We start from the raw sequence: 27836 nt of genomic DNA on the forward strand, positions 1-27836 counted from the left end.
TACACCAGCCTAAATGTTCCAAAGTAGGGAGAAACTAGTCCCCCTTCTTCCTGAGGCTCTCCAGATCCTACTCCCGACAGTGGTGTGGAACTCTTGAACAAGCACCTATGCACACGTGTTCACACACATACACATGTGTGTATGTGTCTGTGCAAGAACAAGATGGCACAAGCTCGACTCCTGTGAAGAACATGGATACGTGTCCCTGCCTGCAATGAGAACGTCTTACGCAAGCTCGGAGGTCATGTCACCAGTGTTTGGAATGAAAGAGGGGGGATTTGCCTGGGTCTGTTTTGTTCTTTAAAGACTTCAGGTACAATTATCTGGCAAAGCCCAGTGGAGAATGAAGCCGATACTAAGGAAATGAGGAACTATGTCATTTGAGCACCTAGATCCAACCATGCCTGAAGTCACACATATCCCTGAACTTTTCAGTTTGAATAAATTTCTTCTTCCTTTCTTCTTTTTTTGCTTAAGCCCGTGTGAGTGGGATTCCTGCCACTCGTACCCACGGCAGTCCTGACTCAGGCGTTCATAGGCTCACGCTGGCCTCCTCCCTTCTGATGGCTTCTCAAGGGTCACACACTACACTTGAAACATCGCAGAGCCTGAAGCCAGAGGGAGCTTGGAGTGCATCAGTTTAACCTCCTTGCCAGGAAGTCTGGGGAGCCTGTGGCCCAGAAAAGGAGAAGGACTCATCCAAGGCCGCGCAGTGACCTTGGACCCGCTTCTCTTCCTCTTCTATTGTAGATCCTTCAGTTTTGTTGGGATTTCCGACTTTGGGCAATAGCCTCACAAAAAAGATTAAACAAAATGACTTAGGAAGCATGTGTACCATACAGTCACTTGAATTGCACCCCTAGCTAATTTGGGCCAGGGGCTCTGGGAGCCCCAGGGGCATTCTGTGTCCCAGCTACCTGGGGTTGGGGGGCGGTTGACCAGAAACGGAAACCACCGGACTGGATGACCCAAAGGTGCCCTGTGCCTTGAGTCCTATGACCTGGGACCCCACGCCAACCTCCAGAGCCTCAGCCTAGACATGGCCCTTACAACCCTACACTCAGGTGCACAGCACTCTACAGTGTAGGCTGGCCGTCCTGCAGAAACTGAGACCCATAAGAACAGACTAGAACAGACTATTGAGAATGACAACTGCCATTTATTTGGTACCCACTCGGTACCAGGTGCTTCCCCACCTTCTTGGTTCAGTACCCCCACAACCCCGCAGGGCGTGTGGCTGCCCTGTTTTTCAGATGAGGAACGTGGGCCTCACAAGGGAAGGACCACTTGCCCAAGGCCACGCTGTGGACAGGAAGGGGCAGGGCTGGGAGGTAGCAACCTCAAGTCTGTGGCCTGGCCGACTGAGAGTGGCTGCCCCAGGCGTGGCCTCCCGTGGAAGGTGCCCGTGTTGGCCCGCGCCCAGCAGGTGCAGGGAAGCGCCCCACAGCTGCTGTGTGCCTGGCGCTGGGCTTGGTGTTTTAGGGTCACTTTCGCCAGGCAGTCCTCACAACAACCCCTTGAGGAGGCTTTGAGAGCCCCCTTACCCGTGGAGGAAACAGAGGCCCAGAGAAAGGGGGTGGCTTGGCCAGGCCTTACCCAAACAGGAACTGGGCGTTTGGGTGCCCAGGGAAGGTCCTTCCACCCCTGTCACACTGAGGCCATCTGGCCAGGCAGCAGAGTCTTTGAGCTTGAACATCCTGTTTATCCCTCGGCCTCTGCTATTTGAGTTGGTTGTAACGCCTGCTGCATTGGACCCGTGTCAACCTGGAACAGGCCACAGGCAACTCCAGTGTGCCGCTTGGCATGAGGCTGGGGAGCCCTGGCAGAGGGCTCAGTGGCATGGCGTGTATGGCTTCTCCGCTCCCTCCCCTGCAGCTCCGCAAGAACCGGCGGGCCTGTCATTCACACGAACGTGGCCCGGGCAAGGGTGGGAAAGGACTGGTGGCTCCAGAGCTGGCTCTGCATACGCTGACCGTGGCCCCACCATGAGAGCACAGAGCAGGGAGGAGGGGGCAGCCCGGGATCCCCAAGCCTGGGGCTGGGACCTGGAGACCCCCTCCAGTAGAGCCTTGCTGGGTGGCCTTGGACCAGTCATCGGAACACCCTCCCTGGCTGCCTGGCACCTAGTTCTGCAAACATCTAGCCCTCTTCCTCTGGCCATGGGGCCTGGAGCTGAGGGCGATGCTGAAACCTCTGAAGAGAGTTTTCCCGCCCTGGAAACACAGCCCAGGCCTCAGGCCTGGCACTGGCCCATGGAAATCCAAAGGGTGCTGAGGGGACATGGAGGGTGCTGGTCAGAGCCTGGCTCCGGGCTTGGGCAGGCCCGGGTTTGAATCCTCTCTCTCTGCCTATTGCTGGCTGAATGACCTGGACAAGTGGTGTTATTTCGCTAAGATTCACGTTCCCGATGCGGGACATGGGACCAACAACAGGCCTTACTTCCAGGCGTGACCCGTGTGGAAGGGTTAGCATGCAGTAGGCTCTTGACACATGATGATTATAAGTATTGCTGGTTTCTGGTCACGCCACTGCTCCCCGCCTCAGTTTCCCCACCTGCACGGAGCCCGGCCACCATGGCGTAATGGAGAAGGTGAAATGAGACCATGTATCCAGTCTGCTTAATGCTCAGTTAATGGCGACTGTGCTTCTGATCTCCGTGTGCCGTGAAGTCCTGGTGAGCTAACGTGGGCTCAGGCCTCCAGGATACCAGTGCCGACCAGTTCTGGCTCTGTTAGCTGCTGGTACATGACCCCAGCCAGGTGCATTTCCTCGCTGGGCCTCAGTTTCCCCTCCTGGGTCGGTTTAGGGAAGTCTGAGCACTCTGGTCTCGTGCATGACTCTGATGGCAGGGCCCGGATCGAGCATCCTGCTGAGATGCCCCCCGAGGGAAGCTCGCGGGCTGGGGGTGGGTGTTGGATCAGGGAGGTCTGCCGCCATTCAGGAGGGGCGAGCGGAGCCTCGGTGATGGCTCACGGTCCCTCTAGCTCGGCTTGAGCATATCTACGCTAGTTGACCTTGGGTGTGTGTCTCAGTCTCTCCCCTTGTTGACTGTGTGACAGCAGACAAGTGCCCTCACCTCTCTGAGCCTCTGTTTTTTTACCACAGAATGAGACTTAGAATGGTCTCTGCCTCAGAAGAGTTGCTCGCGGGGCCTAAATGCGGAAGCGTGAGTGGAAAGCCCAGCTCCGTTCCTGCTGGAGAATGTGTGCCATGGACCCCAGTTCCCACCATCATCATCATCATCACCGCAGTAAACGGTGAGTGGTGATGCAGCGGACCGTTTAGGAGACCAGGGAAATTGGGAGGGTGACAAGAGCGCAACAGGCCTGGGTTCAAATCCTCGCTTGGCCATTTACTAACCCTGCGACCTTACCTTTCTCAGGTTACTCATCTGTAAAGTGGGCACAAGTGTGCCTGTCTCGTCGGACCGGTTAGGAGAGCAGACAAGGTACCATGTATACATCCATGAGCCCTCCCATTAGAATGGAAGCCCCGGGAGGCCGGGAGTCTGTCTGTTTTGTTCCCTGCCATGTCTTCAGTGCCATAATGACCCCTCATGGAAGAAAAGTAGAAAAGTTTGTTGAGTTGCTATGATAATTCCTACACACAGGTCAGGGACTTTGTCCCCAGCTAGCTCCCCAAGGGAGAGCCATGCGTTCTGTCTCCAGTACTTTCCACATGCACCTGCCTCTCCCCAGCCATTATGGTATAACCCACCTTTCCTTTCTCTCTCTGGCCCCTGCTTGCTCCTGGTGACCCTGGGTCTGGGAGGTGGCCCAGAGCATGGGCTTGGCTGGCCAGGCTGACTTCTCCCCTCAGCTGTGGCCTCGGGCATCCCTGGCCCCTCTGAGCCCATTTCTCCGCTCTGGGTGCGAGTGCCGGGCTCCGTGCTGCTCCAGTCTGCTGTGACGTGCCATAACAGGACATCAGTGTGGGGCTGGTACGATGCTGGGGTGCCTCGTCACTGCCCCCTTCCACCCCAGCAGACATTCTCCAAACCCCCCCGGGCCATGAGTGCAAGGGGGCACAGGAAGGGTCTTCGGTGGCTGGCGGGGCGGTCGGTACTCTCAGAGGTCATCTGAGGTCCAGGCCCGCACGTCCGGGTCATCCCGGAAAGAGAAGAGGTGACATCCTGCCCCTCTCTCCCCGCTCTCCAGGTATGTACGGGCGGTTCTTCTTCCATGGCAGGTATTTGGCTTTTGGGGACAAGGGCCCCAGCCTTGAGGGTCGTGGGATGAATTTCTCATTGAAAATCTCCAGCGAGGCATTAAGGATTAGCTGTCTGAACTCTGGGACAAGCTACCTCGGCGTGACTCCTAATCCTCACTCTGGCAGCTTCCTGGTCCCACTGACCCAGCCCTTAACCTCGGAGCTGGTATCTTTTTCCAAACACGGCTCAATTCCCTGGCAAGGAAGGTCCTAGAAGATCATCCAGCCCACTGAGACCAGAGAAGGGGGGTGCTGAGGTGGCAGGGTGGGGAGTGGGGGGCTGGGGGCTGGGCTGAAGCTCTGCCCACCGGCTCCCCCCACCCATTCCCTAGGCGATGGCGGATTGCTGTCACCACGGAGTGAAATTCCTTTATTTTACTGTAAAAAGGCTGAAAGGATGATCACTTTTTCCTTTGAAATGAGTCTGGTACGAATAATTCATTCAATTTATAATAAGCCCTAATTTCCCACGCTGAACTGCCCACCCAGGAATTCTTGGCAAATAAGGAAGATCCGAGTAACAAATGTTTTCCAACACATTGCCATTTTCATGACTGCTACACATAACAATGAATAAAGTTGTCATGATGTTATCGTCTGAAGACCTTTAATTACACACGTCGCGGTTTTGACATTGCTGTTTTTCCGATTTTAGAGGCAAGGCATTTTGTTTTTTCAGCTCTCATTTTCCTCATTCATTCCTTCATTTACCCATTTGTTCATTCATTTAACAAATGTAAATTGTTTTGAGCTGGGGCCACTCTTCCATTTGATCACCATTCATGGGGCACCTCCCGGGTGCCACGCCCTGTGTTAGAGTCTGAGAGGAACCTGTCCCAAAGATGGGCCACCCCCCAGGACGCTGGCTGAGCCGCTGCCCTCAGCTCACGAGTGCAAGAAAACATAGTCTCACGCTTGCTCACTGCCCCGAACAACCAGAGGCAGGTGCTATTTCGTTCCCATTTTATAGATGAGGAAACCGAGGCACAAAGAGGCCAAGTGAATTGCTTAGGGTCACACACATAGCGAGTCCTGGGAATCTGAGCCCAGGTCACCTGGTCCCAGAGTCCATGCTCAGACTGTGTGAGCCCTTCAGGGGTAGGAAGCACTCTGATCCGTCTCTGCCTCCCTAGCACCACCCAGCCCAAGGTCAGTGTCAGAGGAAGCACTCCGTAAGTAAAAGCGTATTAGTTGAAGGAGCATGTGCTAGCTCTTTCTTCTCTGTTAGATTGGAATTCCTTTGTGTCTGGGGCTCATGGCTCTGCCCTCCTTGTGTCTCCAGCAGCCGGCCTAGGGCCTGGCTTGTGGGGAGCCCCTAGAAACACTGGATTGAATTAAAGTGCAAAGAACAAGTTAATTGACAGGCTGACCAACTGGCTGAATAGATAAATGTAGGGGATGAGATCCAGAGTCCAGCAAGAAGATCCTAGAATCCTATCCCTCTCTCCCTCCCTCCCTCCCTTTTCCCGTTCATCCTCCCATCCCTTCAGCCATCCACTCATCGCATCATCCATTCATTCATCACATATTTATGGAGCTTCTATTCTGGCCTGCCCCATGCCAGGCTCTGGGCCCCAGACAGCACTCATATGTGCATCTATCCTCAGATCCCACCAGCACAGAGTAGAGGCAAACATACATACCGAGCAGGTAACATACTTGAAAATGTTCTGTACTTTGAAAACCCTACAAATGGTCAGAATGTTTCCTCTTGAGGCTTCGCTGCTGTCCCTGGCACAGAGCCCAGTCCTGATGAAGTCCCTTCATAAACACCGAATTAGGTTGAACTGAGCACTTTGGGACTTGAAAGAGGAGGTGATAAGACATTATGGTATAGGTGGGGACAGATAAGACAGAAGACAGATGTTGGCATCATTTCCGAATCTGGGGTCGCTTTGAGTATGTTTGTCTGGCTGGGGCTTTTGGTAACTAACCAGTCCTCACCTTCCTACTTTCTGTCTGTGTGACCTCAGGCAAATTACATCAGCTCTCTGAGCCTCCAATCCTCATTTGCAAAATAGAGATCATGAAGCCCAATTTGCTGAAAGTGGTGTGGGAATTAGGTGTGATTTAAGCCCCCCAGCGCTGGGGGTAAGTGCTCAGTGAAGATAGCTCGGCAGTGCTTGCTCAGGGAAGGGCAGAGGGCGGGTAGTGGGGCAGGGTCTCTATCCCGACCCTGCTTCTTACCAGCTGTGTGATTTTAGGCCAGGCAAATCAGTTCTCAGAGCCCCCTCTCTAAAATCAGGTGCTGATCCTGGTGAGGAGGGATGGGGGGGGCATTAAGTGAAAGAAGGAGGCAGAGTTCCAGAGCGGTAGCTAACTGATGGCCGCTCAAGTCATTGGGGAGGACGAAGTCTGGGGAGACTTGCAGAGCTGCCTGCCTTTCCTCCTGGGACTCCGGTCTGGTGGGACCTCCTTGTACCCCCCTCCTTCTCAGGCTCTCTGTCCCTTCTGGAGCACCCCCACGGCCTCCTCTCTGGCCTCCTGGCCTGCTTTGCCGCACCTCCTCCCAGTGCCTGGGACCAGCTCTGAGGATGTCACACCCCGACAGGTCTCCCCTTCTTCAGGGTGCCTCCTCTATGAAGCCCTCACTGGCTCACTCCGCTGGCCCTGCTCACTCTCCGCACTGTAAGTTTTGGACAGGGCTCTTCCTTACACACACACACACACACACACACACTTGTCAACTTGGGGAGGCCAAGGTCTGTCTGGGATTCACTTCACTCCCCAGGGAGGCTGACACAGAGTGAACTGAAGCGTGTTTGTCAGTCACACCCATCAGCGTTCCTTGGGTCACTTGTCATGGGAAAGACAACCCAAACTGACAAGTGTGTAAGGGAGTCCTTGCTCACATAACTTGAAAGGCCATGGGTTTCAGGCGGGCTGAAAATCCAAGGGCTCAAAGGAAATTTTCAGGACTGCGCTTCTCTTCAGGACGTGGCTCTGCTTTCTTCTTCACTGGCTTCGTTCTCAAACGGACTGCCCCCAGGAGGCGGCAGAAGCAGCCGCTGGCAGCCCCAGGCCCACACCCCGTCTTAACAACCCTAGCAGAAAGAGGGGGTTTCTTCCCTGCTATTCCTTCAGAAGTCTGGGACTGACCCCCGTTGGCCCGGTTGGGATTACATGCTGAGCCCTGAAGAGATCACAGTGCCCGGGCCGGTACGGATACACGTACCCACGAGAGACGGCAGAGGCGCCATGGGCAGAGGGGCAGGAGGATGGTCGAGGGGGCCAAGTCAGATGAGGCCAACAAGGGTCCACAGGTTTCCTCCACATGGAAATTGTTGAGGACCTGGGGGGGGCTGGGTTGCGGGGTGACTGCTGGAAATGAGGTGGGCAGGGGGCTGGATGTGCCCAAGACAAACCTGCAGCTCAAAGGGTGACCCAGGGACCCGTAGCATCAGCCTCTGTGGGGAGCATGTTGGGAATGCGGAACCGCAGTCTCCCCCCACCCCCCACTAACCCCAGCCGGACCTGCATTTTAACAAGAGCCCCAGGTGGTTCTTGTGCGAGTTCAAGGCTGAGAAGGGGAAGAGAGAGGCAGGGAGGAGCTGGAGGGAGTGGGGTGTCAAAGGAAAGGACCTTGATTCTTCCTAAGGAGGGAGAGATGGGAGTGTGTTGTGTGCTCTAAACAATGAAAAAAATTAACTTTCTGTTCACGAAATGAAACTTCATTAATATTTCGCCGGACATCGTTTCATATTTGCATAAATCAGATTCACATCAAACGGGACCTGACTGTATTTGTTGCCTGAAAGAACAAGCAGGCTGAGAGCCTCCCAGTCCGGATCCTTTGGCAATGGGAGCCCTCCCAGGATTGTTTATCTTTGGACCAAGGACACCAGGTGCTGGGGGTGCTGCAGAGACTTCAGGGAGAACACCAAAGGCCACTCCACTTCCATCCTGTCTCCCTTCTTTGTCTCGCCATCTGGCTCCATGCAACTCTGCTCCAGGCCCACAGGGCCCCTCGTGTTGTTCACGAAGACGGTGCTGGAAAAGGACGTTGAGGGAATGGATGCTATCTTATGTGTCACTGGGCCAGAATGGCCTTGTGAGCCACCACTGTCAGTGTGTCCTCAGGCCACGGGCGCATGGGACACGAGGAAGGCCTGGAGAGGCTGGAGCTCAGGGGTTGCTTTGTGCAGGGTATGGGGAGATCCCTGGTCTTGGGGCCCTCCCCTCACTGTGGGTTCCTTATGCCCCCTCCAGGATGGGGTCTCCTGGCTGCCACACTGTGAGTCATAGAACTAGGGTGCTGCAAAGGGGCTTGGCTTCCTGTACCCAGTTTCTTGTGGTACTAGTGGGGAAACTGAGTCCAGAGCAGCATGGGGGACTTGATGGACAGTTGTAGGCCAGGACAAGAATCTAGGGCATCTCTTCCCCGAGGCTTTAGACACCCCCGCCTCCTACTGCTCTCTGCCAGAAGAGCTGGGTTGGAATTTCACTCTGCGTCCATCTAGCTGTGTGGAAATGGGGCAGGCAGCTAGCCTTTCTGAGCCTCGGTTTCCTTGTCTGCAAAACAGGGATATTAACAGCCACTTCCAAAGGTGGCTGTGAAGACCACGTGAATGACTCATGTAAGGTGCACAGCACAGGGCTGGACACAGAATAAAACAAGTAGCTACAGGGGCGCCTGGGTGGCTCAGTGGGTTAAGCATCCGACTCTTGATCTCAGCTCAGGTCTTGAGCTCAAGGTTGTGAGTTCAAGCCCTGCATTGGGCTCCGCGCTGGGTGTGAAGCCTACTTACAAACAAATAGCTAAAGTCTATTAACTACCATAACGTTGTTGCTATTATTAGCCCCATTTCTCAAATGGAAAGACTGAGGGAGACAGGTTAAGTACCCAGGAGGCTGAAGAACTGGGATTTGAGCCCATGAATTCTGACTCCCTAGCCTTTGTATTTAGTCATATAGCTTCTCTGAGCCTCAGTTTCTCCACATTTAAAATGGAGCTAATGGGGGTGCCTGGGTGGCTCAGTCGGTTAAGCATCTGCCTCTGGCTCAGATCATGATCCCGGATCCTGGGATCGAGCCCCACATTGGGCTCCCTGCTCAGTGGGGAGCCTGCTTCTCCTTCTGCCCGCTCTGCCTGAAGCTCCCCTTGCTTGTGCTCTCTCTCTCTCTCTGTGAAATGAATAAATAAAATCTAAAAAGAAAGAAAGAAAATCAAGCAAGATCATGAAAACCAAGTGCCCAGCACAGTGCCGCCATTAAAAAAAAATGCTGCTTTACCCAAGCATCTTAGGCTGGGTGTAGGAAACACGGATTAGCAGGGGCATGGCTCCACCTTGTGGTTTAGTCTGGGAACTGCACCCCCTCACCCAGATGTCCAGCCAGTCTGTTCTGGTTACTCCTCCCGCGGGGCCTGCAGGGATGGGGGAGGGGCGGCAGCCGAAGCTCGTGCAGTGTCTACCCCTATCATTGTAGGGCCTCGTCTGTGGGGAGCAGGGGTGGCGCTGAGGGTTTGACTGGGTTCTTACACCCCCTTGAGGTTTCCTAGCCACATCTTCACAGTCGCTCCCTCTGCCTCATCATTTGTAGACTGTTATCCGGTGGGGGCAGTTCGCTAGGCAGGCTCTGCACTTAAAGCTCTCTTCATGCATTTTCTCAGGATTACCCTGTAAGATAGGGGCTATTTTCACTCCCATTTTGCAGAAGAGGAAGCTGAGGTTCAGAGAGTCAGTGGAAGAGCAGGATTTGAACTCAGGTCTACCGGACTCCCGCGCCTGTGCCGTTCACTGTTGTACCAAAGAGCTGCGATGGGGACCACCCCTGCCCTGAAACAAACCTTATCACAGAGCCCGTGCCTTGCTCATTCCCACCCACCCCTCGGGAAGATCCTGGGGTTCCCAGGGCCTCTGAGGCCTGGGTTCTGACCTTCTGGGATTTTAAATGTGTGTTATCTTAGTCCTCAATTTTATCGAGGTGTATCTTAAACACTGAAAAAGTGGCTTTGCAGCAAATTTCTTATACAGGAGGGGAAGGCGAAGGACAGACAAGCGGAGCTGAGGGTGCAGGGTCAGAGGGTCCCAGGCAATCTCCCCGGCGTAGCACCCATTGCCTCTGAGTCCTAACCCAGCTCAGAGCTCGTCAGCAGCTGCCAGGGAGAACGCTCAAACCCTGGGCTGTAGAGCGTACATACCTCCTGGTGGGGGCGCGATGCTCACAGCCTGGCCTTCCCCCATTACAGTACCATTCCTTTGGCTCCGTTCTTAGAGGCTTTTCTGCCATAACCGGCCCCATGCTGACTACCTTTCTGGAGAGGTATTCCATCTTACCAGCCTCGAGCATATCCAAAGCCAAGCTCTAACAAAGGGACTATCTGAAGCTTGGCTGCGGGAGATCATCGGGGTGTGAATGAAGATGACAGTCCCTCGAGATGGGGTCAGAGAGCTCCACAGGGACTCTCCAGGGTTTAAAAGTCCTTACCATAGTCCCGGCAGGGGTGCCATGTTGATCCTACAGATAGGAGCATGGCTGAGTCTCTGCAACTGGCAGCAAAGAGAGACACGGAAAGATGCCACTGTGAGATAGGCCATGGTTTGTCCAGAGGGCCCTCTGGCCTCCGGTCTTGTCCTCTCCCGTGTCCCCAACACGCATCGTTGAGGGAAAGGCCTTTAGAGACTGTGGATTTTTTACAGGTGGGAGAGGAAAGGCCCAGAGAGAAGATGGGACTCGTATGAGGTCACCTGGAGAGCTGGGAGCTGAACTGTGGCTTGGGCGCAGGGCTTGGGATGCCCAGGCCAGGGCTCTTTCTGGTCGTCTTCCCTGCCTTTCATCACAATCATGGAGAAGCCCCAGGGAAGCAGCTGGAGGGCTCTCCGATGAGTCGGGCTATTCCTGGCTCCCCAGGGAGACTATTTGCTGTCCCTCCTACTTGAGGGGGGTCTTGTCTCCTCCCCCTGCCTCTTGCCAGGGACCCAATCTTGGTGAGAAACCTAGGGGAGGCAAGCTATGATGATAGTTCTGAAGTCTGGCCAGGAGAGCATAGAGCATAGGGGATTTGGAAAATAGAGTGAAAACAGTGATGTGATTAAAAAAACAAACAAACAAAAAAACTCCTCTAAGACTCAGAAATCTGTTGGCTTTATTGGAAAGCTTCTCATAATAGAGTTGTGGGATATCCCAGGAATCTCACCACAATGCTCTTCACCATAACATGGGATAGCCTGGAAACTTAACCATAATACTAAGAACAACCTCACTTTAACACCAAGAGAATGGGCTAGCCCGGAAACCCAGTGGTAATACCTTCACTATGGAATGAGATATCCCAATAACTGACTGCAATAGTGAAATATTTTAGGAACACCATTGTAGTAGTCTTCCCTTTTGGGTAGGATATCCCAGGAATCCCACAACACTGATCACCGTGGAGTAGAAAATTTCAGCAAAGTTATTGAAGGGTTAATTATTACAGAGTGAGTGACTCTCTTGACAAAACTCTTCACCGTGGAGTGGGTTAGTTCAGGAGCTCCACCTTAATGCTGGTGACTATTTAGTGGGCTATCCCAAGAACTTGGCTCTAACACTGATCACTATGGAATGGGCTACTTTGGAAAAATCTACAAGAATCGCAATGGAATAGGAGACCCTAGAACTCCAGTGTAACACTAATCACTGTGGAGTGGGCTATCTCAGGAACCCCACTGTAATGCTGGTCACTGTGGCACTGCTATCTAAAAACCCAGCTTTAGTGCTCATTCTGGGTCAAATATGGATTCTGTGTCAGGTGGGCTCTCCATGGCCCCAGGACTTTTACACCGGTTTTCAGAACCCTTGAGAAAGGACTGCTCAACGCTGAAGAAGGCAGTGAGGTTGGAGGCCAATGGGGTTGCATATAAGAAGAAAAACTTACTTTCAATCAGTCAGTTATTGAAAGAGGCCAGGAAATGTTTGTCCTGGGGAAAACCAGAAAGCCTCTATTAATTGAGCACCATCTGCGTGCCAGGCCCTGAGCCTCTCATTTGATCCTCACAACAAACTTGCAATATAGGGATTATAGACAGGATTATAAAAAGGAGACTCAGAGATGTGAACAGCTTTGCCCATGTCTTACAGAGAGCTGGTGGAGAGCTATTCCTAGAATCCGGACCCCCACTTCTGACCCTGGACAGCTGGGTGCCGGAAGGCATGGGGGCTGTTGGTTCCCAGGACCCTGAAGGTCCCACTTTGTGGAAAAAAACACATTCCTCATAATCAGAACTTCCCATGAATTGAGGTGCTGGTAGGATGATGTTCATGCTTAGAAGAAGCTCAGACGGGAAGGGTGCAGGAGAGGCCAGCGTGGACCCCTCCTCCAGAGTGGACCCCTCCACCAGCACAGAGCCCTCCTCCAGCACGGACCCCTCCACCAGCACGGACCCCTCCTCCAGCACGGAGCCCTCCTCCAGCGCGGACCCCTCCACCAGCACAGAGCCCTCCTCCAGCACGGACCCCTCCACCAGCACGGACCCCTCCTCCAGCACGGAGCCCTCCTCCAGCGCGGACCCCTCCACCAGCACAGAGCCCTCCTCCAGCACGGACCCCTCCACCAGCACGGACCCCTCCTCCAGCACGGAGCCCTCCTCCAGCGCGGACCCCTCCACCAGCACAGAGCCCTCCTCCAGCACGGACCCCTCCACCAGCACGGACCCCTCCTCCAGCACGGAGCCCTCCTCCAGCGCGGACCCCTCCACCAGCACAGAGCCCTCCTCCAGCACGGACCCCTCCACCAGCACGGACCCCTCCTCCAGCACGGAGCCCTCCTCCAGCGCGGACCCCTCCACCAGCACAGAGCCCTCCTCCAGCACGGACCCCTCCACCAGCACGGACCCCTCCTCCAGCACGGAGCCCTCCTCCAGCGCGGACCCCTCCACCAGCACAGAGCCCTCCTCCAGCACGGACCCCTCCACCAGCACGGACCCCTCCTCCAGCACGGAGCCCTCCTCCAGCGCGGACCCCTCCACCAGCACAGAGCCCTCCTCCAGCACGGACCCCTCCACCAGCACGGACCCCTCCTCCAGCACGGAGCCCTCCTCCAGCGCGGACCCCTCCACCAGCACAGAGCCCTCCTCCAGCACGGACCCCTCCACCAGCACGGACCCCTCCTCCAGCACGGAGCCCTCCTCCAGCGCGGACCCCTCCTCCAGCGCGGACCCCTCCACCAGCGCGGACCCCTCCTCCAGCGCGGACCGCTCCACCAGCGCGGACCCCTCCACCAGCGCGGACCCCTCCTCCAGCGCGGACCCCTCCACCAGCGCGGACCCCTCCACCGTCGCGGACCCCTCCTCCAGCATGGACCCCACATATTGTGATGTCAAGTAACTAACTTGATTTTTTTTTTTTTAATATTTAAGTCAAGGGGAAAGGGAAATAAATCACTAAGTTTTGAGTCCCTACTCTGTGCTGGACAAATAACCAGACATCTTCTCATCTAATCATTACACTATATTTCATGCATGTCAAAATACCATTGATTATGATATACATTATTTAATGTGCCACTGAGAGTTTATTTAAATAGCCAATTAGACGATGACATACCACTGAATATAAGACATATCCCCAATTTCAGAAATGTTAGCCTCCAATACACGTGCCTCCCCTAACAGGGCAGCTGTGACACATTTGCCTGGCCAAGGGGACCCCAGGGAGTGAAGGAGTGAGGCCACCATTGAGCTAGTCTCAGATGTGAAAATACGGCTAATCTCAGAAGATTCCTCAGGGGAGAAGCCGCTGCTTGTACCTGAAAGTCCAGGCGGTAATGAGGCTCAGATGATGGGGGCGCTTGGGTGAGAGCAGAGTAAAGGTTCCTAAACAACCCAAGGGAGTGGACATCTGAAGGAGAGAGAGGGACAGAGGTGACAGAGGACAAAAGGAGACCCAAGAGATGAAGTTGCCTGAAATACAGACGATAAAACTCCTTCCTTTGTCCCTGTCTTACACAGATTTATCCACGAGGGGGAGACAATTCCCAAATTTCAGGAAAAAACATCGTAGCCCCAGGGCCCTACAGTCTTTCCACACAAGAGAACATTCTTAACTTGGCGCGTAGTAATCTGTCCATCCATCTATCTGTGCATCCATCCATCCTCCTTCATCTTTCCTGCTTCTCTTATATCCACGTCATTTTCCTATCTTCCCTCTATTCTTCCATCTAATCATCACTACGCCTAAATTCCCTTTCCTCCATTCTCCCTTCCTTCCATTCTTTTTTCATCATATTCTGTCCAAACCTCCTTGTATTTACCTATCCTCTCATTCATTCTTCCATCCACCCACCCCTCCATACGTGTTTTCATTTTTCTATTTTACCATTCATTCATACTTCTGTCCTTTGTTCCATTCATCCACATTTCCCCCTTCCATCTCCAATTCATACTCCAGCAAAGTGTATATGGAGTGCCTGCTCTGTGCTCTACTAGGCGACAAACACAAGAAAGACTACGACAGAGTCCCTCCCCTCCAGGAGCTTCTGTTCTGGTGGAAGAAACCAACAATTCCTACACAATATGATAAGCATGGTGGATGGGCGTGCAAATGCCATGGCAGCCCTCAGGAGGGAGTCATTCTTCCTGGAGGGATCTGGAAAGGCTTTGGGGAAGACAAACCATTGGAGTCACACTCTGAAGGGGCCTGGGATTTTTCCAGGCAGAAGGAGGGCATAAGAAATCATTCAGAGCAAAGCTATGATGGGTCAAAAGGGCCTGGAGTATATGGGATGTCTGAGGTCGGCTGGCTGGAGCAGCAGGAGGGGGACAGAGGAGAATAAGGCTGGAGCCGTTGCAGGAAAGACCTTACCTGCCAGCTCTGGGGCTTTGAATTCGATCCTCTCGGTAATGGGAAGCTACAGAAGATTCTGATCAGAGGTGTGATTCAGAAAAATCTGTCTGGAAGCCATGAAGGGGAGAAAACAGGAGTGGGTGTGGTGGCCCCTGCAATGTCTCATCAGGCCTGCCCCACATCTTACTTTTCAGAATGCTTGACTGTTGATGGATGATGTGGAACCAGAAACGGACCACTGGGTACAACTGAAGTGCAGACAGCGACTGTGACAGGAGACTTGGGCCGCCCTGCTGGCCAGGCCTGGCCCAGTCCAGCCCAGTCCAGCCCAGTCCGGTCCAGCCCAGTCCAACCTGGTCCAGTCCAGTCCAGCCCAGTCCAGCCCAGTCCAACCCAGTCCAGCCTGGCCCAGTCCGGTCCAGCCCGGTCCAGTCCAGTCCAGCCCAGTTCAGCCCGGCCCAGCCTCTGACCGGCCACATACAGAGCAGTGATTTTATCAGAGTCTTTTGTAAACACAACACAAATCTCCCTCTTCCACAGGTGAAAACTACTTGGCACACATTAGTCCCTCAGTAAGTGTCCCTTTCTCTCCCCTTTCCCCCAGCATCAGGGACCCAGACAAAGGACAGGACAGCAAAGTTCCAGGGGCCGCAGGGTCTGGGGTTACAACCGCCTGCCTGGGCTGCCTGTCCCCACCGTGGCTGTTCGTCTGTCCCTCCAGCTGACCTGCAGGTCTCCGGGCCCACCTTGTCAAACTTACCATGGTGGGTAAGGAATTCCGCAGGGCCTGTGTCAGCATGACTTTTGTTGCTGAAGAGAGCAGGCTGGGAAGGGGAACAGGGGCAATTAAAATAACGACAGTTACAGCTAATAGTTACAAAATGTGTTTTCCACTCCAGAGACGAGTCTAAGCGCTTTGGCGTCTGCTGACTCAAATGACCATAATCGTTCAAAACACAGACTGTTTGCCTCCCAGAGCACTACCTCCTGGCTGTGTGACCTCGTCCAACGTACATAACATCTCTGTGCCTCTCGTGTGTAATATGTAAAACAGAGCTGTGGTGAGGATTCGTTAAGTGAAAGAAAAAGATGGGCTGGAGGACAACCCATCATCAGGAGGGCCTCTAGCATCTCCTAAACGGGTGGAAGCTTTTACCTCCCCTGTGACTTGGTTTAAGGTGCGTAGAAAGCAATTCCTCTTAGAAACCATGTTCTCGAATAATAGGTGCCAAGTGGTAGGTGGCAGGCCAAAAGAGGCCTGCAGGTGTGCTTTCTTTTGCAAGGACAGTCTTTTAAAATTTTACAGTGAGTTTTCAGAATTTAAAAATTAAGTAACTTTACATAAAAATCCAAATGTCCAGTTTCTGTTTAAGGTACAGAAATCAGACAAGACTGGGCCCACCTTCCCAAACGACCAGTCAGCCGGAGCCAAAGAGGGACTGGTCTCTTTAGATAAGGTATATAAAGGTGGGTTTGCCACAGCCCTCCATTCTCTACTGCATCCATAACATTGAAATGGAGCTTGTATGTTGTATTTCTCTTAACTGGAGCCCAATTGCTAATTTCTGCTAATTTCCTCCCCTTAATGGGCATTTAAGTTTATGATCTTTGTTCTAAGGCATTGAATTCAGAGTCTGGGAGCTAGAAAGGATCACAGACAGCAGTCAGTTGGGTTCTCAGGCTAGCCTGCCTGTCTTTTTAAACCCTGAGTTATAGTGCCCATCGATGATTTACGACGTCTTTCTCAACTATGAAATAATGATCCTGGAGATCATCCGTTAGGTGGTAATTGGGTTTCCAGCCCAGCCTCTGGACACCTTTTTGGGGACTGGTTTGTCTGAAATATAATGCTACAGAATCTGATTAACCCTTATCTTATTGCTCTTAAACTGAGTAAGCATGCATTTTTAGACCTCATCTGGTGAACAAAGCTTAGGTTTTTAGGGGAGACCACAAAAGTGCTTTTGAGCGATCAGTTTATTTTTTTACCCTTCAATCCATCCCTCCATCCGTACACCCATCCATCCTGTATCTATCCACCCATCCATCCATCTGTCCATCCATCCATCCTCCCAGCCACCCATCCTCCCTGCCATCCATCCTCACACTCATCCATTCATCTGCCCATCCAACCATCTATTCATTCTTCTCTTTCTCTCCACTGTATCTCCAGGAACAGCACTGTAGTGACTGGCTCAACATTTGTTGAGTGAATAAATGAACAAATGAATCATAAATATAAGGCAGCTTCTGCTCCCACAGAGTTCACGTAGGCATGCACTCAGGTACAACATAATGTGAGAAGTGTTAGGACAGAGATTCTGCCCAGGATCCATCTGCCCAGGATCCTGCCCAGATAAGGGACCATGCAACACTCAGGGCCACTTTCAGGGAAGACATGGGCTTCTAGCAAGAAGCTAACCTCTCCTGTTTAGAAATCTAGTTCCCTGGTGGAGAAACCTGGGCAGAGGTTGAAGTGAGAAGAGAGATGCTCTGGTGGTGTGGCTTGCTGTACCTTGGCTGCGGTCCCCCGTGAGCCTGGTCGTTGCCACTATGCATAGCATCGTCCCGCACTGCACCCTGCACAGCGCTGAGCCCTCCCTGCACAGCACCTACCGTGTTCGCATGTGGATCCCGGTGAAGATGGGCTGGCAGTTCTGCAGAGCAAGCGAGACTTGGCCGGATCTGGTCTGGGGCAGTGCTAAGGGAGCCTTGATGGTCACATCCAGTGTGGAGCCACTGAGGAAACTGAGCAGCCTGGACATCCGGCAGGAGGACAGTGTGAGCTGAGTTGCTGGGGAAAGTCCAGATGGGGGCCGGAGCAAGGGTGGCCTGGGAAGCCATAGCCAAGACACTCCCTGGGTCCCAGGCCAGTCCCAGGGGCAAGTCACTGGGCTTGTTTTCTCCACCTCTGCAGGGCAGGAAACCTTCCCTTTCCAGAGCAAATGTTTGGGGCTGTTCTAAAGACTTTCCTCAAACTTGGAAATCACTGGCATTTGTGGGCTTGAAAGGTGACCTACACATATTTATGTTTTTAAATGATGCCTGCTCTCGGGCGCCTGGGTGGCTCAGTCATTTAGGTGTCTGTGTTTGGCTCAGGTCATGATCTTGGGGTCCTGGGATTGAGTCCCACATTGGGCTCCCTGATCAGCTGGGAGTTTGCTTCTCCCTCTCCCTCTGCCCCTCCCCCCTGATAGTTCTCTCTCTCTCAAGTAAATTTTTAAAAATTAAAAATAAAATAAATGATGCCTATAAAAAGTGTATACTTTTAACTTAATTTGCTTTTGAATGTATTTTAAGAAAGTAAGTTAAAGTAACTGGTTTTTTTAATTTATTTTTTAATAGGCAATAAATTTTCATGGTTCAAGATTCAAAAGATAGAGAGAATGCACAGTGAAAAGCCCACCTCCTACCAATGATCCCCAGCCACCCAGCAACCCGTTGGGATCACACAAATCATCAATGCTTCCTGTGTCTCCTTCCAGAGATATGATAAGCACACCCCCATCCACTCACATGCAGTTTAATTTATGTCTCCGAGCTTTTGTTTCCTGTTCTGTAAAATGGGCACAATAGGGGTATCTTCCTTCTAAGGTTATGGCAAATAATATATTTTATATATATATTTCATAAAATAATTCATATATGTAATTCATATATTATATAAATATAATTCATAAAAGCCTCAGCACGGTGCCTGGAATATATTAAGCACTCAATAATATTAGTTACGTTTTATCACCACAGTCATCTCTTTGGAGGACAATTTGGCAGTACTTACCAAAAACTATAAATCACACTTCTGAGAATTTCTAAGTAAATAATCAGAGATCTGAACAAAAATTTATTTATTTGTTTATTTTTAAAGATTTTATTTATTTACTTATTTGAGAGGCAGAGAGTGAGCAAGCAAGAGAAAGAGCATGAGTAGGGGGAGGGGAAGAGGGAGAGGGAGAAGCAGACTCCTTGCTAAGCAGGGAGCCCAATGTGGGGCTCGATCCCAGGACCCCAGGATCATGACCTAAGCCGAAGGCAGACACTTAACCGAGTGAGCCACCCAGGTGCCCCATGAACAAAGATTTATAAGGCAAGACAGTAATCACAGTAATCATAAGACAAGACAGAAATCACAAGTAATCACAGAATAATTTATCAGAATGAAATTGTGGGGGGGAGTGCCTGAGTGGCTCAGTCAGTTAAGCATCTGACTTCTGATTTCGGCTCAGGTCGTGATCTTGGGGTCATGAGATTGAGCCCCATGTCAGGCTCTGCGCTCAGCTGGGAGTCTGCTTGAGATTCTCTCTCTCCCTCCCCCCCTCCCCATACTCTCTCTTTCTCTCTCTCTCTCAAATAAATAAATCTTTTTTAAAAAAGAATGAAAATTGGGAACACCTTAAGTGTCTAACAATAGAGGAATGGTGAAAACGTACCATGGCACACCAATGCGACGGAATATTTACTGCCATTCAAAATGGTGCTGAAAAAAGTGTGGAAAGGAGCAAACTGAAATGTTAATGGCCATTGTCTTTGGGCTGTGAATTTAGGTTTATACTTCAATTTTTTGTCCAAATTTATTACAACAAAGCATGCAAAAATGACAGAAAAAGAATAGATTTACTCTCACACCTATATTCCTCTTAACAATCATTGCTAAGAAGCTTATATGTTTAGAAAGATATTGTCAAGAGCTCCTGGTGGGTAATGAAAGTAGCCAAAGGGCATTTTGCTAGTTGTTTAAAAAAATTGCCCCTGTCTCCAGGTATTCCCTTCTATGCCCCCTTCTCTAGCCACGAATGGTTACTTAACCTTGGGAAAGTGATAGTCAGTCTGGTCTGAAACAGCAGTTGGAGGTCAGAGAAAGGATGGACCTTCCATGCTACCTGGACGATGTCAAAGTCAGTGATTTTGAGCCTGCAGAATGAGAAGCATGAGGGAAATTGAACCAGCAGAAATTCCCAGTCTTCTCAACTCAACACCCAAACTGCAATGTGGCCTTTCTTCCATCCTCGGCCCTCCCTTTCTTAACCTGGGTTTCCATTCTGAATCCCATCCCTACTAGACAAGGAAAGCCTTAGTCAATAACTGAGATGTCTTTCAGTTCATTATTATGCTAAAGGAAAATTAAGACATCAGATTCAAAGCACCCCAGTTCAAAGGAACTATGGTGTTAACTTATAGCAAAGATGCTCTTTTAATCACTGGGGTATTAAATAATAGCTCAGATATCAGCTGGGAAGGGCTTCCTCTGTACCCTTTTCCAGTCCTATTTGTAATTCAGTAGGGGCTTGGACAAACTTACATAAACCCAAGAGATGAAGCCATATGGGGGAGTGTTGGGTGGTGGGTTGGCAGTTTGGACGAGGAAGCAGTGTCTGATGCTGTCTTCTCAATGTCAGCTTTCCAAGTAGGTGAGTGAAACTCTGATGCTTAGAGTGCAGGGTGGTATCTTTCAAATACCTGCAACCTTCGCTAATCAATGCTTTGGAGAACTATTTTATTGCTAAAGGACTCAAACTCACCAGCTATTGAGTTTCCCAAAAGGAATTGTGCTCTTCAGAACATTGTTGATGCCAACAAGACTCCCATGGCCACAGAGGCCCCCAAGAGAACCCTTGCAGAGCAGGCCTTCCAGAGCCAAGGACCCAGCTGCCTCCAGGAGGTGATCTTTGCCAGTAGGTAAGGTCCTGCTGCCCAGGAGGATCCTAAGTAGCATTTCCCTTTCCTGGACCAGGTTCTGGCTGTTGAGAATGATGGCTCCCAGCAGCCCTTCCTGAGCCAGGAGATCTTTGTTGAGGACATTTGTTTGGCTGAGAAGGTCTCCAGATTCCATTTCAATACCTTTTCCTTGACTGTGATGAACCAGGGGAGGCAGCACACTGCCATTGGCTGGACTCTTGTGTTGGGGAGCTCTGCCATTCACTGGAGTTCCCATGTGGCCAAGATTTCCAGATTGCGCTTCTATAGTGGGATCAGAGGGGCCAGGGGTGCCATATACAAACTGGTTGTGACCTAAAGATGACACAGCCTCAGGCTTGCCATAACCATTATGGGTCCTACCTCCAAAATAGCCATAGCCAAAAGATACTCCAGCCCCAAATTGACTATAACCTCCAGATGGTCCAGCTCTAGACTGACCATGACCATTAGGTGACTTAACTCCAAACTGACCATAGCCAAAAGATACTCCAGCCCCAAGTTGACCAGAATCTAGAGACGACGCAGCCCCAGGATGAGTATAATGATTAGCTATCCTTTCTCCAAGCTGAACATTTCCTCCTGATGACCTAGGCCCTGATTGAATATAACTATCAGATGCAAGCTGACCATTGACCAAGCCCCAGACTGACCCACACCAGATGACCCGACTCTAAGTTGATCCAGTCCATTCATTGATCTAGTCTCAGACTGACTAAAATGACTAAATGACCATACCCAAGTTGACCATATCCTCCATGTGATCTTGCCCCAAACTGACTGTCACCAACAGATGTTTCATGCCCAAGATGACCATTCATTGACCTTGCCCCAGATTGACTATTCCCTCTAGATGACCCTGCCCCAATATGACTGTCCCTGTTAAATGACCTATCCCCAGTCTGACCACTCATTAACCCCACCCCAGACTGACCAGAAACACCAGTTTTCCCTGACCCAGGCTGATCATCCATTAACTCTGTTATAGATTGATGATAACAACCAGATAACCCAGGCCCAGATTGACCATTTAGTGATCCTGCCCCAGACAGACCATAACCACTAGATGACGTAACCCCAGTTGGACTACTCATTGACCCTTCTCCAGACTGACCCAAACCACCAGATGATCCAGGTCCAGACTGACCATGTAGTGCCCCTGCCCCAGATAGACCATAACCATTAGACGACCTATCCCCAGTCAGACCACTCATTGACCCTGTTCCAGATCGATCCCAAACCCCAAATGACCCAGACTCAGGCTGACCATATATTAACTCTGCTCCAGACTGATGAAACCTTCCAGACGACCCACTCCCTAGCTGACTAGAGCCATCAGAGAGCCAATCCTCAGTTTGACTATAATCACTAGGTGATCTACCACCAGACTGACCACTCCTTAACCCCATCCCAGACTGACCAAAACCACCAGTTTTCCCTGACCCAAGCTGACCATTTATTGGCTCTTCCCTAGATTGGCCAAAACCACCAGATGACCCAGGCCCAGACTGACCATAACTACCAGATGCAGCTGCCCTAGACATGACAGCACTTCCTAGAGAGGCATTTGCAGGAAGACCACTACCTGAGACAGTACTTCTCACACCTGTAATGTCAGGTTGGGCTGAATGAGGTATGGTCAGAGTAGCCAGGGCTTTTCATACCCTCTTGACCAAACTGTCTGGGAGGAGTCACTCCTTTGTGGTCTAAAGATCCTTGGCCAATCACATCGCTTTTGTCAGCAGAGCCTTGACCTTTCATCTCGCTTTGACCAGGGTAACCCACGGTGATCTGATTGGCCACATGGGCTCTCATGGGTGGAGTAAGACTTGGCCCAGCTATTCTTACTGGGCGTGTGATTATCAGGTTGGTTTTCAGGGGCAGGGCTGGGAGCACACTGGATTTCTCAGGCTGGACACTGTATTCAGTGGCATCTTCAGTGTCAGGGTCCTTCAGAGAAATGTACTGGTCATTCTTAGGGGAGTTCTGTTCATAGAAGTGGGCATTTCCTCTGCTACTTGAAGAACTGCTGGTGGTCCGAGCCTGCTGGTTGCTGCCATTGAGAAGGTCTGTGCCAAGCACGCCACCATTGCCAAGAATCTGGGCAGTCTCAAGAAGGCCTGTGCCCAACAGACCGCCGCTGCCCAGGAGACCTCCACTTCTACTGCCTGCAGGGACGAAGACACAGAGGTGAGTCCGAGGCCACCCTCCCACTAGAGCCACAGGAATGAGAAGCTCAGCTCCATGACCATGCCCAGGAACCAGGATAAGGATTACACTCAGAGATTTGGAACTGAGACTCAATCTCTTCATTTTTTTGAGCATTTGATCCAGGAGGCAATGACAAGTCAGAAGGTAATCACATTGGGGCCACTTTTGGCGGAGAGAGAAAACGATGATATAGTTATGCACTGTAACTTCATGGGGGGTGGGGGTAACCACTTAGTTGTTGACAGCTTCCTGGATCTTCGTGTTAGTGCTCTGGGAGGCCCAGAGAATTCTGAACTTTGAAATCACTTAGATAACACCTCTCCCCTTTTTATAAATCAATTTTTTTTAACTTAACTACTTTGTAGGGAAAGTTTCTGTCCCTTGCAACCAAACAACCTCTAAGACAGAAATTGGTATCAGGAGTGGGGTTCCAGATTAGAAACCCTCAGAGAAAAATATGGACCAAACTTTGGACTTGAGGCATATGAGTGGTTTCTAAAATCTTTTATCAAAAGATTGGAAGCGGTAAGTCTATGATATGTGGTTCCAAAGCAGCTGGCTAAGTACTCACCTGCAAACTCATGGGACTTAGGTCATCAGAGACTAAGGCTGGAAAGATTTGCCTGGGAACTAAGTGATAGAGGGGAAGACTACAGTCAAAGGGCAGAGAGGTGACATGTGGTTTGTATTAAACATATGATCTAGACATCAAGCGGGATCTGAAAAGTATTAGGAACCTCAGGGAAAGGCAAAGTGTCTCCTATATCACTTGCATATCTAAGCACTTCTAATGAGTCAGCCTTGGTGACAGGTGTCAGCTTGTCCAGAAGAAAGGAGTTTGTTTTTGGAATCTTCTTGGAAGGAGCTTCCAGGAAGGATGGGACAGCTCACCTGTTTGGGAGCTGGAACCTCCAAACTGAGCATGGCTTGTGCTAAGCAGGTACCAGGGGAGGAGGAGAGCCCACAAAAACGTCCCCATGTTCACTCCAAGTGCCTGTGGAGACAAGAGTCAGTCAACAGGGAGACATTGATCTGGGATCCAGGAGCCCTGGTGTCTTATCCGATCTTCACCATCACTTTCTATGTGGCTTAATCAAGCCCCTCCATTTCTCTGAGGCTCAGTTTCTTAATCTGTAAAACTGGCCTATTTTTACTTGCCCCATCTCTTGAGAGGAAAACACGACGATGGACATAGAAGCGCTTCATAAATGTGCAGCAAGAGCCTCTGCACACGTAGTCCTAATAACGGCTAGCACTTACTAAGCGTGTTATGTGCCCGGCATTGTGCCAAGCACTTTGTCTGCACTACCCCATTCCATCGTCACAAGAACCTTATGAAACAAGGGCTTTTATCATGCCTGCTTTATGGGCAGAGAAATGAGGACAGCTGGGAAGTGGCAGTTAGAACTCAGAGCCAGGCAGGCTGCCCCGGAGCGTACACTATGCTATGATGCTTCCATTGGTAGACATGGTTGAAGCAGGAGTAAGCTCCTGCTTCTGAAGCACAGAAGCCTGCTCTGTGCCAGTCCCCATGCCCGGGGCTTTCCACTTGTCATTTCACTTCATCCAACCTTCTTAACAGCCCTGAGAGGCATGCACTATTAACGCCAAGTTACAGACGAAGAAATGAAAGTGAGATGATTTTGCCCAAGGTCGCTCAGTGGTAATGACATAGCTAGAATTATGAGAGATGGTTCTTGTCTGAATTCACTCTAATATTTGGGCTAGTGGATGAGGATGCTATGGTAGATTGCATTTTCCACAGATGACCACAACTATGTATTCATCCTGTCCCACATGTTCTTCATACAGTGTTATTGATATTTCCCTCATGGCCAGGGGGTAGGGTCTGTATTCCTTCTCCTCGAGTTGGGGGGAAGCTGGTGATTGCTCCGAAGAATGCAACATGACCGAAGTGATGCTATGTGACTTCTGAGGCTAGGTCATTAAAAGAACACAGCTTTAAGACTGGACTTCGGTCTCTATGTTGGGAGGCAGCCCAGGCCACACACTGTCCACAGGTAGGCACTCCAGCTGACAGCCCCAGGTAAGGACCCAGTTAAGAGCCAACATCGTCCACCAGACATGTGAATGAACAAGTCTTCAGGTGACTACAAGCCCAGCTAATAACCAATTCCAACCGTGTGAGACTCCAGGCTGGAACTGTCCAGCTGAACTGCTCCTGAATTCCTGATGGAGGCCACCAAGCGTTGGGGGCAGTTTGCTATGCAGCAATATATAACCAAATCAGATGCAAAGGAAATGGCAATAAGAGCGAAGCCCAGTGACATCCCTTATCACAGCCATTACAGCAACCTGCTGCACCTTGGGTGTCGCCTCCTGAAGGAAGGCTTTGATCTGATACCCCAGGTCTCAGCACAGGGCTAACGTGTATGCGGTAGTCATTAATAGTGGGACTATTCTTCTCTACCAGTTTCCTTCAGCTCAGTCCCATCACGGGGGAGGCAATGAGATTCTGGCAGGTTGGGTGGCGAGCTGGGCCAGCCTCCTCAGTTTCACAGAAAAGCAGCAAGGACTCCCCTTGGGCAAGGATGGAAGTGGATCAGAGTGGGGACTTGTAGGTGGTTATGGGGTCAGGAAGATCTGCCTCCCGATTCCAGCTCCACCATCCAGTTGTTGGGTGACTTTGGCTGAGTGACTTTGCCTCTTTGAGCTTCAGTCTCCCCAGCTGTTAAATGGGGTGAAGAGCAGACCTTTCATTGCAAGGGAAGTTGGAGGACGGAATGAGATAATGTGCACAAAGCCCCTGGCATGGCACTGGGCCCATGAGAAATCTGGGATGGCAGTGACCATGGAAAGGTAATTTGTTAATAATCTGGTAGAGCTAGTGGCCTCTTGAGAATCACCTGGAATTTATTTTTCATGCTGTAGAGACTGGGAAGGAATGTCCCCTCCCCCTAACCCTAGGCCCGGGCTTTTTCTGTGCATATTGGAGGTGGGGAAGAGACAATGTGAGCAGAGTGGGGAGGAAAGAAGGCAGAGAAGGGTCCTTAACAGCCTTTTTTGTAGATCAGGATTGACAGTAGTTGCCTTCCAGAAGTCTAGACCAGGAGGTAAAGAATTCAAATGCCTTCAGGAGCCAGGTGAGCAGCTCAAATGCGGGGAGGGGGCTGCCATGCACTGGAGGGCAAGTGCCTTTTAAAATGGGCAGCTCTTACAAGACACCAGCCAACTGATGCCACATGGGAAATGTGGACCCCTTCCAGCTACCACCTAGAATTTTCAAGCAAAACAGGGATTTTTTTTTAATTCTTATGTAAGTGCCTGTAAAAGGTAAGGTCCTTTTTGTCAAGGTCCTTGCTTTGCTCACTGCTGTATTCCCAGCTTCCACCGTAGGACCTGGCTCATCATAGACACACCGAACAATTTGTCAAGAGGGTGAATGGAAGCTCTCGATGTTAAGATACTGGCAGCTAAGTCAGATTGTAAAAATTATTCATGTATACTTTCTGGAAAGAACACACACACACACACACCCTGTGGATCCATCCCTGAGACTGCCAGTTTGAGAACTCAAGCCCAAAAGCACAGCTAACTGAGCTGGATGGAGGGAAAACCGATGCAAGGAGGTTGCGTTTGGAGGTCACCAGGGTAGGGCAGACCTCACCTGCCCTGGGTACGAGGTGGCAGATACAGAATGTTGGGTCAGGGTTCTCACCTGATGGATGCTCACGAAGGCCTCAACATGAGTGAGAAATGCTGGAAAGAATGGCCTGCGGCGGTCCTCCAGTCCTCAGGTTGACCAGGAGGCTGAGACATGCAGTCACCAGCAGGACCTCCCAGGGTCACTCTGCAGCCTGGGTGAGGGGCAGTGGGCTCAGCCAACACACGGACAGGGAGGACTGGTTTGGGGCCTGAATGCACCCGGGAGGGGAGGGCAGGAGAAAGGAGGAGCCAGGCTTCCTGAACTGGATCTCGTTTGATTGAGAAGAACGGGAATGGGAGAGAGAGCTGACAGATACGGCAAGACAGGCGAGTGGATCTCACAGGCATTACGCCAAACAGAAGAAGCCAGTGTGATTCTGCTTACATGGAGCTCAAAAACAGCCCAGACAAGACTCACACGTGGTGATAGCGATCAGAAGAGAAGTCCCCTCTGGGGGGGGGCGGCAGGTCTGACCACGATGGGGCATAAGGGAGCCTTTTGGGTGACAGAAATGCTGTGTCTCTGGATGGGGGTGGTGATTACACGGGTCTACAAGTCAAGTCATCAAGCTGAATGCTTTACTGCACGTGACTGAAACCTCAACTTAAAACATGTGGAAGAAAGAAAGACAGAAGGACAGTGGGCAGGCTGGAGGGGAACTCCTCCCCCTCTAGGGCTGAGAAGCTTGTCCTGGCTAGGACCGTTGTGGGTTTTACTACCACATTTCAGGGGCTCTGAGGCAGATTTTTTCTCCCATGACCGTCTCCAAAATTGGGAGGCATTTTGCAATCAATGTGCTTACTTTACAGCATGTCTGCTTTCTTAGTTGTACATGCAAAGGAGTGGTGTCCCACAGTCAGTGGGGCCCTGGGAGTCCCCTCAGCGCTCTGCAGATGACAGAGGCGGGAATCATGTCCCATCAATTGGACAGAGAAATGGACCAACTACAGTTATGATGGTTGTTCGCAGACACCCAGCTAACAGTCCTCAGCCCACCACTGACTCGGAGCCCCTGCAGGAGCTCAGGCCCGGGACAGCGGCCCCACCCCCTTCTCACCTGGGGCCCATGGTGGGGACAGCCAGAACAGTCCCCGACGCGGAGCACCTGTTCTCTTTGGCGCTAACAGTGGGCTCCCAGAACAATGACCATGATAGCAACTGCAACGGGCCAGTGGCTTCAGATGCCAGGCCCTGAGCTCAGCACTCATCTCGCATCATTTCTGTGTCCCCGTCCTCCTGGGTGGGGAGTGTTCTGAATCCTTAATATTTACCACAAATGAGCAGTCAACAC

General features: G+C 51.3%; 1 long non-coding RNA gene across 1 annotated transcript; it reads right to left on the bottom strand.

Moving 5' to 3' along the window:
- Nucleotides 1-22812: 22812 nt before the first annotated feature.
- Nucleotides 22813-27096, bottom strand: LOC117795638. Its single transcript, XR_004619712.1, has 3 exons — nt 26558-27096; nt 23770-23872; nt 22813-22835 (listed from the first exon to the last, which is right to left on the bottom strand). It is a non-coding gene; the product is annotated as an uncharacterized LOC117795638 (long non-coding RNA).
- Between the last annotated feature and the right edge of the window lie 740 nt (nt 27097-27836).

This window comes from Ailuropoda melanoleuca, chromosome 13, assembly GCF_002007445.2.
Source record: "Ailuropoda melanoleuca isolate Jingjing chromosome 13, ASM200744v2, whole genome shotgun sequence".
Classification (NCBI taxonomy): Eukaryota; Metazoa; Chordata; class Mammalia; order Carnivora; family Ursidae; genus Ailuropoda; species Ailuropoda melanoleuca.